We start from the raw sequence: 12,535 nt of genomic DNA, 5'->3' as shown, positions 1-12,535 counted from the left end.
TTCTAATGTGAAACAGCAATGAGTGGCTGCACTAAGAAATGATGAGGATTTTAGAGAGTCTGTGAAGCAGATGAATAGTAAAGGGAAAAAAAGAAAAACACATTTACTTTTTTATATATATATATATATATATATATATATATATATATATATATATATATATATTCTATTTTTAATTGTTCTTAATTGTCATAGCTTGCTTTTGAAAGTACCTGCGTGCACAGTCCAAAACATGGACATTAGGTTAATGGCAGTTTCTAAATTGTCTGTCTCTCTGTGTTAGCCCTGTGATGGACTGGTGACCTGTACGTGGTCTACCCCACTTCTCAGCCTATGACAGCTGGCATCAGCTCCAGCTCTTCCCCCAACTCTGAATTGCACAAGTGGTTAAAATGGATGGACAAGTACCCCCACAGATGACTTGCGGGAGTAGTTGCAATTCACTAGCACCATCACTGGTTATGGCTATGTAGACTTAAAACTTACCAGAGCAGTTTTCTCACATGGCAGGCAACCTGAATGTTTTGCCTGGGGACATCAATTCAGAAGCAAAATGTAGGGTTAGCTAAATGTTGACATGATTATCTTTACTAATAGCCAGTCACTCACAAGTCAAGCTAAATGCACTAAAATTGACAGTTACCTTAGATAATGCCTTTGTTCATCTAAACTGTTAGATTCCTTCCCACAGTAATCGACTTTTCCCTCACTTTGATATCCGCTGCACCACGAACCATCTTAGATTTTAATAGCAGAATTCGATTTGTGCCGAAGCCATGAATGAATGTAATTTGATGGTGGACACCTGCGCTACTGCTCCAGAAACTTCACCACAAGCAAACCAAAGCAACAACTTCACAATGCAATTCTGCAGCAAGGTCACCAACTGCTCATTCACTGTGAGTGGACCATTAAATATTGTAACAACAAATACCCGTATGTTGTGTCTGTTGTGGTGTGTATGTGTGTTGACAAGTGAGTATGATATTGGCCTCTTGTGTGAATACGTTACTTATTTCACAGCATTTAGCTTCTTCCAGGGCAATGACCTTTTTCTTTTTAATTGTCTTTGTCTTTGCTGACTGTTCGTTTTGCTGGGCAACTTTAATGTTATTTTTATTAGTGCAGAAGTAGGAACCACCCTAGCAAAAAATTAGGTTGGCTGTGTAAAAGTATAGAAAAAATAGAATGCAAATATTTATTATTACCTAAATCTTCACTTTCTTTGAATGAAAATAGCCCAGCAACAACATATCAAAGGTTGATACAAAGACATTTTACGTAGTAACCCAACTTTTTTGATAAACAAGTCTTTATGTTACTTTTTTTTTTTTTAAACAATGCGTTGGATCCTGCAAGGAAACTCCCTGGAATAGTGTGCTGAATTAGTAGAGGTGGGACTCACCTGGCTCCCCATGATATGATATTATCACAATACTTCACTCATGATACAAGGTCATTTTTTCCAACTGCAAATTATGTCCTTAAAATTAAGCTTTGTCAGCATCTGCATCTGTTTTATCCAGTAAGATAAAGTTATCTCACTTAAGTTATTATGGTGCAAAATGAAACTGTAAAGCATAAACAATACTGTCACTTTATCTGCCATAAATGTTGCCATCTGTGATTGAATGGAGCCTAGTTCTCACATAAATGCAGTCTGTTTCTGATACAACAATTAAATATGATAAATCACCAAAGCAGAGTGTGTCCAGTGTTGGATTTACAGTTGAGCTAAGTTTCCTCGGCTAACATTAACATTAGTGGTGCGTGAGATGAGTGCTCTTGTTCATGGTATTCCCAGAGTACTATAATTTATTTAGTAAAATACTGATATTTGGTGTTCTTGTATTGATAAAATATCACATATCTTTGCTGATTACTTGTCCATTGTCATTGGGTTCTTACTGGCTCTTCTTTAAAAGTCACCATGTTGCGTCTATCTTGCCTTTAGCACTATGACAGCTGGGATAGGCTCCAGCCTCCCTATGACCCTGAATTGGATAAGCAGTTAAGGGGGAAAGGGAACCTACAACCATGTGCATTTCATTCACATTTGTGTTGAAATTCCCAAGAGTAAAGATTATCTCAAGCAACATAACGGCCTTCGCGCAGTCCTTGGCATACTTAATAACTTGAACTAAATGCCCCTAAAATCCAAGTTAGTTGAAAATCATTCCAAGGGGAGTAGTTTTTTTGTTTTGTTTTTTTTGTTGTTGTTATTGTAGTTCCCTTGTGTCTGTTTAAGTCTTGGTAAAACCAACGCAGGGAAAGATAAAAGACTGCAGAAGCAGTCATTCATTTTGTTATGATGGATATCCACTAAAGGTCAAGTCTCATACAAAGATGCTAGGAGCCATGCTTCAAGTCTCTTGTTTTTTGCCACACTGCTTAGAAAGGTTATCTGCATGCATCACCAATGTGACAATAGTGCAAGTTTATTTCAACAGTGGAAATGCATATGGCAACTAATAACACACACTTTCACTCTCAAAGACAAACACACACACATAAAGGAGGGCTCTCTAGGTTACTCCCCTCGTGGTTCACATTACTGCACTAGTCACACACTGCCACACAGCTGACAACCATTGAAGGAGGTTTACTGTAGATTTGAAACAACAGTACGATTTTGGTTTGTAGAGTCAGTCTCCTTCTGTTTGTTTATTTGTTGCAGGTTTTTTTTTTTTCTTTGCTCTAAGCAGGGACACTGCTTCAGGCACAGAGAGAGAGGTTTTAGCCGATCCAACCTACAGCGAGTTAGGCGTCATTTTCATTTGTTATGCTTCCCACTGTTTATCACTATTTGCAGTGCGGATTTATAATGCATTTTCATAACTATCTGTTCCGTGGTTGTTTTTCATTAGGAAAAACCAGACTCTGAAGTAGACGAAGCACAGCCAGGCTCGCAAAGGATCGTTTGTGTGTTGGTGTCATTGTTTGAGCCAGTCTTCATGGTGACTTTTTTTAATGGATCCTGACAACAGCTGAATAGTTTAGTGCCCTTTGGCGAGCCTCTACTCCTTGTATTTTTTTCACCCCTTATTTCTGGCCCAACATCAAGGCGTAATCCTTAACCCCTATGTTGCATGTCAGATTTGCTTTTTTTCTACTACGATCAAAAAGCAGCCCCACACACACACAATCACACTCCATTTTAAGATGGGGAAAATGTTTCCATTCGCTGCCTTGTAGCCCATGTGGAACCAAAATGGTTATTTTTCCTTATGTCTGCATGCCTGTATTCAAATAAAGTGCTGAAGTATGAACGTCTTCACATAGCCAGTCAAGAGAAGGTCAGCATCCGTTATGTATAATTCAGTCAAGCACTCTTTAGGAAAAGTTTTTACTGAATAGCGGTGTGCATTTTTTGTCGTATTTACTCCCTTACTAACATTTAGTATAATATTGGTGTATTCATAACATTTGATGATTTTTAGTTTACAAAGTCAAAGTTATGATTGACTGTTAGTGTTTACGTTACGTTTAAAACACTTTCACTAGATGTAGAGTCTTCAAAAGTGTGATTGATGTTCAGATTTTGATTTTTTTTTTCCTCTTTGCTTGTGAAGTTTCCTCAGCTACTGTGCCAGTGTGGGATGATAATAATAGTTCATTGTGGCAGTGGCAATCAACCAAAGAATGGCTTTTATGCATCCTTTGACACATAATTTATTTTTTTTCCCATCAAATTAACCCAGCAACTTTCTATCCCACATCTACGTGGTTTTCTCCAGAGGCAGTAGATCTCTACTCCCTACTTTCTTCTTTGAGAACAAACCACATGTAGGAAAAAAGGGATTTTCCAGTGTGGAGTGTTGTAGCTGTTCCTTTTTTTTATCACTCAATATAAAAAAATATGCATTCCTATTCTCCAAAAATATGTGAAGATAACAGTGTTGATATGGAAAAGTATTTCAAGGTGTCCTGTCAGTTTTTACTCATATTGTGCACAAAATAATAATAATTAGAGAGCTATAATTTATGTATGTGGTTCATTCAGTTTTGTTTTGGCATGCGTGGATAAGCCTTGACATGCGCGGCTGCTAGCTGATTGTTGATCTAACTGGATATGTAGATGGAAAGAGCGCCAGATTTCATGCTTTGGTTGGATCCCGGACAGCTAAAGATAATACAGAACACAAAGCTTGTCAGCGCTTCTAGAGATTAGGTTCACAATAGACTTCGGTCCAGTAAAACAGCCCTCCATTGGCCCGACATGCTGAGTCTGGAAAGGCGGCCCCACATTAGTGTGTATGTGGACAGTTAAGCGGAGAGGCAGAGCTTTTCCCCTCACTGTCGCTTGCTCCACATGCGGCCTTACTACTGGAATCTTTCTCCAAGCTCATTGCTTGAACAATCCAATCTCTTTAAGCCTATCTGGCTGCAGAATTACCTCAACCAGGCACATAATACCTTGTTGAATATTTCAGAGTGCTACTCACATTATCACCCCAGGCAAAAGCTATCACTTCGCAAATCATGAAAGGAGGAGTAATATGAAAGTCCATCTCAGTGGGGTGCTTAACATAACAAGCAGGCACCCCCCCCCCCCCCCCCCTCAAAAAAAACCCAAAAACCTTTGTGTAGTCGTAAAAAAAATTTCAAATGCCAGAAAGACGCTGGCTTTTGAGCCAGTTGCCGTACGGCTTTTAATAATTCAACATGCTATGTAGTCTAAGCTCTTATTTAAAGGTTTACAGTACTGGACGAGTATTGAAATTGAACCAGCAGACCCTACCTATAAGTGGAAACTGTAATGGTGTGACATTTTCAGTTTGTAACTTAATTGTTTACATAATTTCTCAAACTTTTAAAATCATATTTTAAAGACATGACAGTATTTAAGTTACAAACATAAATTTTGGCTATGGCTATGTACCTCTTGGTTACTCCTCTTTAAGCTAAAATTGCTTGTTTGTGGCATCAGATGTCATCCCAAAGTGGTATGTGAGTGCTCCTGGTGACTGTATTTAGTCAAAAGGTGAAGGTCGCTCCCCAATGTCACTTTAGTGACCACAAGGGTTATGCATGCTCACAGGGTACAACTGAAAAGTAAACTATCTGCAGGATTTGTCTGCCTCACCTGTTTCCATAAAAAGATTCACTTCCTAAATGTCAAGGCATTTAGAAGACTGCAACAAAGTCAAATTACCTCTGAAAAGGGGAGTTGTTGACACTCGAAATAAACAAATAAATACAGTTCAAGGCAGCACATGACATTTAAAATGGCATTTTATAGTTCCCAATTTTGTGTTTGGTCACGGAGTTGAAAGGCAGATGTTGGCTATATGATATCAAAGCCCATATTGTATCTTTTCTTTCTTTTTTTCTGTCAGAGCAACCTGATATAGTGACAACATCAAAGTGGGCATACCTGACGTCTTAAGCCAAGGGTGCACCCTCTGATTTAACTTAAATGAACTACACACGGCTCTAAAGATTTCTTCTTTTCCTAGCACACAGCTTACTCAGATTATGTGCGCCAAGGAGAAGAGAGATGCTCTAGAATTTCTTAGCTTCAAAGAAAACAAACACAAAAGTTTCTGGTTAATATCTGCAAATTGCTCATGCTGTACTAGAGAAACTGTCACATCTATGCTACCAGCTTACAAATGCAGTCAACCCGTTAAAGGTTTCATTCTCGTCTCAGCAAGAACAGTTTTTTTTTGGCACCTGAAGTGCACTTTCCGTTGCTTGCACCAGTAACCCTGAACAATGCCAAGCCCTTTAAGTTTTGGATAGAAGTCATTCCCAGGTGTTCAGAGATAATTTGAGATTTCCTGTTGTTTCCGACAAAAGCCCCAAAATGATGGGAAGAAAACTGCATGCCACAAGAAGGGGAGCATCTTATGTTACCACTGGGATGAGACATGGCTTGTTGTTTAGATCTCTTTAAGTTCCAAAATTGCCCATTTAAGGCAGTGAATTTTTAAAATGTCCCATGGTTAGACATTAAAATATGGACATGCATCAGAACTCAATCATTGATTTAAAATGTTATCTGGTGGTGGTTGGATGAACTGACATTTATTTAAGCAAGGTAATTCTGTCTTGAGCTGTAGTGCTTTGCATATTGGTGCCCTGGCTGTGTGATTGAGATATAATTATAATGGATAATCCTCCCTTTCGAAACCTAGTATGAACATACTTCACGAAATGAAATGATTTTTTTTTTTTATTCAGTATGACTCAAAATGAGTGACTGAGGCTCTAAACTGAGCACGAAAGTTTTCATATAGACTTGCACAGGACCAGAAGTCTTTTTGCAACCACAGGTACCGCCCCCTGGTGATGTTAAAAACAGTGCAGGTTTATGAGACCTTTGCATTGAGTTTAAGCTTAATTCATACTTCTGGGATGACTCTATATACAGGCCTATGCAAGTACCCAGTGCTGTTGCCAGGATTTATGCTTGTGTGTGGTATGGCTGCGTTGCAGTTTTATTGCCAAAACACTAGCTGCTATTAAGGGTTTCGCTCTTTGTGTCAATCTTTTTTTTTTTTTTTTTTTTTTAAACAATTTGAAAAATGAAAAATTGGGGCGACTGTGGCTCAGGGGGTTGGGAATCGCATCTGTAACCGGAAGGTTGCCGGTTCGATCCCTGGGCTCTCTGTCCTGGTCGTTGTGTCCCTGGGCAAGACACTTTACCCTACTTGCTTACTGGTGTTGGCCAGAGGGGCCGATGGCACAATATGGCAGCCTCGCTTCTGTCAGTCTGCCCCAGGGCAGCTGTGGCTACAACTGTAGCTTGCCTCCACCAGTGTATGAATGTGAGAGTGAATGAATAATGGTATTGTAAAGCGCTTTGGGTGCCTAGAAAAGCGCTGTATAAATCCAATCCATTATTATTAAAAATGGTATCAGGAAATGTGAAGGAGGAAACTACGTTGATTAATTGGTGTTAACATGATGTTTATGTACCTACAGTGATGATTTAACGCAACATTGGGTTGCCCAACGTAATCCTTGGTTCTTGGAAAAACAGAGTGAGATGTTTCACTATGGGAATCGCGTTGTTGTGATCAACTACGGAAGCTCCAATGACACCACGTCTGTCCATAACAGACCTTGTCGAGCCATGCTCAGAGATCCGCCTCCTTATTAAAACATGGCCGACCAGCCCTTTGTTACTCATTGTAAGCAGATTTCTTTGTGCCCAAGCAAGGAGGGAAGTGTTGGTGAAACAAATCACTCTGTTTTCAAGGAGCCAGAGGTTATGTTAAGTAACCCCCTTTTTTTGTTTGTTTGTTTTTTGGTAACTTCGCTTGGTGTTTTCACTGCGGGGAGATGCAGCCCAATCCAGCTAAGCTCCAGCACTGCTCAAGATCTAAGGTTGGACCCTGATGCATTAGATTCCAGCACTGCCTGACCCAGAGATGACTGTGCAACATCCAACTTATAAAAATGCTTAAAAGCCAAAGAGACCTTTGGTTGGGTCATAGGCTGCTTCCATGACTTCAGCATCACTCAAGCCTGACAGGTTTAACCATAAGGCTCTCTTACCTGAGTGCAGCCCATTACACACCCACAACCTTGGCCTGCTCCCCTGGAGGACGAAGGATGAGATTATTGACTCCTGGGCGTAGAAGGTGAAGTCCTCCATGTCCTCTAGTTTGAGGAGGTTGGAGCATCAACTCCATGCCATCGACACCGGACTCGCCCATGTTTTGATCAAGGAGGCCCTCAAATGATGGGGGGCATGAGCAGAGACTCTTCCTGGATATCACTCGTTGCAGTAGCAGCTCGCAGGCAGTGGTCCTGACTGTTCTTCACTGTTACTCTCAACCTCCTTTCCCATACAAATGATAAATATCAGATGAGGGTCCCTGCCCGAGATGGTGGCACTACATGATGCGGGGAATCGGCGGGATACAACCTCTTTAGCCTTTGATTCTGGCCCTTTGGTGGAGATAAGAGCCATAGCCATGGTTAACATTCATAACATTCATAACTATCACTAGCTGCCGTCAAATCCAAGCTAGTAGCAGCAAAAGCCAGTTCAGCATGTTAGAATAAGAAGGCGGAGCCCTGAGCACAGCGTGACAAGGTCAGTCATGGACAGACGTGGTGTCACTGGAGCTTCCGTAGTTGGTCAAGCCAAGGCGATCCCTATAGTTAAACACTAAGCGAAATTAGAAAAAGAACTATAAATTCCTGTCACTTTCCAGCCCACGACACAATGTCCATCTTCCATACTGTCTGTGGTAGTGAGTAAAAGACTCCAAAAATCCCCCTAAATTTAAAGATGACTGCTAATCAGAGCAGTATCTGAAATGATAGTTAAATTTTGAATGTCCTTACAGTAGAAAAAGGCATTAGAACAGTGTAAGAAGACTGTAACATTAAAGTTTAGTTTCCTTTTATTGCACTAAGGAAAATTGCATTAAAATATATCTATATTTACTTTTCATCGATACCCTGTGATCACTTTAGATATTACAAAACTTCAGACCCACTCTCAGTATTGTCTCACAAATATATACTCTCTCGCCTACATTTTGTTTGTTGGGGTTTCTCACTGTAGTATACGCATGAAAAATGATGGGGTCATTGATGAGTAGCCTTCCAGCAATGTGTTTCACAAACATGTTAGCAAATCACTGTGAAGACACCACTTGACTCTGCAGCACCATCTGCTCAGCTGTGATGTGGCGTGTGCTGCATGTGCTGCAGGCAGTGGAGAAAGCATTGTAGACAATCAAGCTGGAGCCGCTCTACCAGGGAAATCATGTGATGACAACTTTTACAAAACATCCAAAGTATCTTTTCCTGCATTATCTTGTCAGTTTCTGTGCAACATGTAAACCGATGCAGATCTGTGATGGACTAGGCTGATGATTTGCTAGCTTCAATTATTTCAGTTATTTATTTATTCGAACCTTGTTTTGCTATCAGAGTGCATTTAATTTGAAAGGTATTATTCTTTTCCTTCAATTAAATGTGAATGGAGATCAAAAATCCTGTCAGAATAGCTTCTTCGTGACACAATAAAACAGGTTGTTGGGCACTATTTTCACCCACCTTCCCTCCAGCAGTTATTGGCAGTAGTCACTGAAATATTCAACCTAAGTTGGTGCTGACTTTTTTTCTCTCTCTGCCTGATCTGATTTCTGTACAGTAACCTGTCACCTCAGAACGTAAACATTTTAGTTTAAAAAAAGTACTCATGTGCAGAACAAATCAATCTGTCAAGAGACAATTTTCAAGCTGTAATTCACAGCTTGTGGTAAATACCAGATTGGCATGCAGGTTATTGTAGAACCCCTTAACTGCTTAAACGAATTGTTGCTACTTGACTGTTTCTAGCTTGCATAGAAATATGGCAAAATGTATACTTGTAATACTTATTGTATGCTATCTCTATTCTGTCTCTTGATCTCTGTTTGAAAAAAGTGCAGACTAAAGGTACGTGCTGGGCTAATCTTGGAGTTTATATAACTTTCGGATACCTTTCACTGGCTATCTTGTTATGGTGTACATTTTTAATTGATCACAATAGGAAAAAAAGGAAGTACCATGTAATAGTGGGTCTTTGTGCTTAAACATTCTTTTTACTTTTTCAATAACATTAACTGAACTGTTTCATTTTGAAAGCAGTTGCTTCATTTCTTTATGTTTTGTATGTATATTTGTGCAATTAATAGTGGCAAGACTGAAATTTGAATGGACAGCAGCACATTGTTTCATGACCCCTGCCTGTCAACTCTGAAGCGCAAGGCATTGAGTAGGCAGTGCTGATGCAAATCAGTTATCAGAAAATACACTGCACATCTTTAATGTATCTATGCACATCCCTCTTTAAGTTCATACTTCCCAGCAAACAACAGTTGGAGTTTTTGCTGTTGTTGTTTTTACCAGAGTTCAGAAGTCAGTCTCACTAAATTCAGTCTTTCGGTGTGAGTATTTTATAATTATTGAAGCTTACTGTGTTCACTGAACAATTATTTTAAGCAATGTTTAAAGCCAGAAGACCAGAATATCTTTGGAGCCTAGAGATTGTCTATTAAAACGAAAAGGGAAGTAGTTTGTGTCAATATAAAAGGATTATCTTTTACATCCCAAAGCAGAAGAGCTATTATGATAACTAGAAAATGGCTCTGGTCACTGTCACAGATACATTTCCTAGCTCCTTTAATCATTCTTAATTAAGGTCAGTACAGTTATCTTTTAAAGGACGACATTTCTAAATTGCCCGAAGAATCATGTTGGATGTCCATTGTTCATTCACTCACTATAATTCTTAAACTCTAGCAGATATTGGTAATTGGTGATGTCTGTTAATACTTTTGTGTGCAATCACAGGACTTGCAGTTATTACGGCTTATGTTTTTGTTTTTTTTGTTTTTTTTTTGGCACATCAGAGTTCTTGATAATGTTTTTGGAAGTAAGTTATCTTTAAACTGTGGGTCCATAGTGTAGTAGCAAGTGAAAGGTTGCTGCTTTGATCTCAGCCTGAGACACAAGGGTGAAAGCAGATAATTCCACCATTAGGATTCATGAAACTTGGACTTATTATGAGTGGATGATGATGGTCTCAAAACTTTACCATGTTATTTCAACAAAATCTCTAATTATTATAGTTCTAAAAATATAGGAAAAAAATACTGAAAGTGGTGTTATCAATGCTTGCAGATGGCAGTATTTATAAGTGTCATTAAATGAAAGGCATTTTCCATCCCTCTTTTCAAATGAGCTACTGTCATTGATGAAACACTTCCTTATTCGAAGTGTGAATCAAAGTGCCAGCAGCAGCAGCAGCAGCATTATACTGCAATAATAGCGACACGCCATTATGTGTAATAAGACATCATAAGTCAAGTGTAGGCACAAAAGTGGCCTAAGTACTCTTGTGCTTGGGGTACTTTTTCCTCTGGAAATTTTAAATAAAAGTATAACATGACTGCTTAACACTTAGTTTCACAGTAACTAAAGTAAATTGACCTTGTAACTTTCAGGAGGTGCACAATAGTGTTACACAGTAAAACTGAAATATATATTCTTGGGTCTGGATTTTTTGCCAGCTGCATTTTTCAATTTGTTCTTCCTGCCACATGGAGTGCAGCTAGCAAGCGGAGCTAAGAATGCTCGGTTGAGACATTTGTTTACTTTTAGATTGCATCACCAGTTGCTAGTATCTCTTTCGTTTGGTTGTTCTCAGTGGTGTTCTCAGAAAGCTTTCTTGTACATTTACTTTAAATTACTTGGAAATAGTTGAAGTAGCTTCCTTTTTACTTAACTGAGATCGCTGACATGCACTCTTGCTCTCAGACATGCCTGGTAAAGTTAATATCAGCATAATGATCACCTTTCCACCGTGGGAGCTCAGAGCAGCAAGTGCAAGGTACAGTAAACACAAATATCCTTTTTCTGACAGCAGTGGAAAAAGCAAAGATTCTCTTGCCTCATGATAGTTGGGATAGACTCCAGCTCCCCGCAAGCCTGGTAAGGACACGCAGAGGAGAATGGGAGGGTTGAATTTACAATTCATTCCAGTTACAAGTTTATTTGTTTTCTTCTTGTTCATTCAATGTTTAACCAATTGGCCACAAGTTCCATTGAGCAGTTCTTTCAGGGCATCTTGGAAAGATGACCCCTTAGTAAGTAGTTTTTTTTCCCCTCCCCTGAAAGTGACCCTAAACGAGGTCTAACAGCGGGATGGTTCATATTATCTTAAAAAGGCATGCAGGCAACAAGCTGTTCTGAAATGGCCTACAAACTCTTACAGCGGAAAACAACCATTAAATGCTGAGTGAGCTTAGTTATTTGCTTGACACATTTCATTGTGGGAGCCAGAACACTGCCAATAACAGTAATGCTGATTTTTCCTTTTCAGTTCACGCCCTTTCGGATGGTCCTGGTATTTCATGACATAAAATCTAAACAGGATAATTTGAATTGATAGTTATTCCAGTCAGCCGTGGGAAAAATGCTTGACACGGCAAATCGAGTGCATAGGGTTGATAAAAGTCACATTGATTAAACACATTTTAACTCGGCTGAGAAATTAGGTTAAATAATGAACATCCGATGCCATGTTTAAATCCCAAGATACATTTGTCCGGTATAGCATACGTTACAAAAGGAATTAGTTTTTTTTAAGTTTTTTTTTTTATATATATTGACTGTTTAGATGATCTACACAACATTGTTATAATTCCCTCTTGGAAAGCATTTCTGCTGAAGTTGTTGTGTTTCTGTTGTAATTGTACGCAGAAAGGCTTTAGGGTGTTAAATGTATTTGTCTAACGACGTGTGACAGAATGAAGCATGTCTGTCTCGCACAGACCCCGATTCTATTTAAGGGATTAGCATGCAATCATTATAATTTATGTCCCCGCATGTCACAACATATTACTGGTGGTGACATGTTGGAAACAGCTGATGAGACTTCAGTTGCGCCTCTCAGCTCCCTGTTAGTTAAGGTATTGAGAGGAAATGATTTTGAGGGTGAATGATCTGTAGGATTTTTGTTTGCAGAAAGTTACTCTTGCGTTTTTATCGCTGCATGGAGCGCAAACAGATTATTTGGTGA

General features: G+C 39.2%; 1 protein-coding gene across 5 annotated transcripts in view; it reads left to right on the top strand.

Moving 5' to 3' along the window:
* The window catches only part of LOC147311666 (plakophilin-4-like), a 96,430-nt gene that overhangs the window by 1,696 nt on the left and 82,199 nt on the right, over positions 1-12,535 (top strand). The window lies entirely within an intron of this gene.

Source organism: Aulonocara sp. 'chitande type north' Nkhata Bay, linkage group LG16 (genome assembly GCF_057382095.1).
Source record: "Aulonocara sp. 'chitande type north' Nkhata Bay isolate Kocher_YH1m ecotype deep benthic linkage group LG16, A_spYH_male_GT1.1, whole genome shotgun sequence".
Taxonomy (NCBI): Eukaryota; Metazoa; Chordata; class Actinopteri; order Cichliformes; family Cichlidae; genus Aulonocara; species Aulonocara sp. 'chitande type north' Nkhata Bay.
This window is presented reverse-complemented; position numbering and strand designations above follow the sequence as displayed.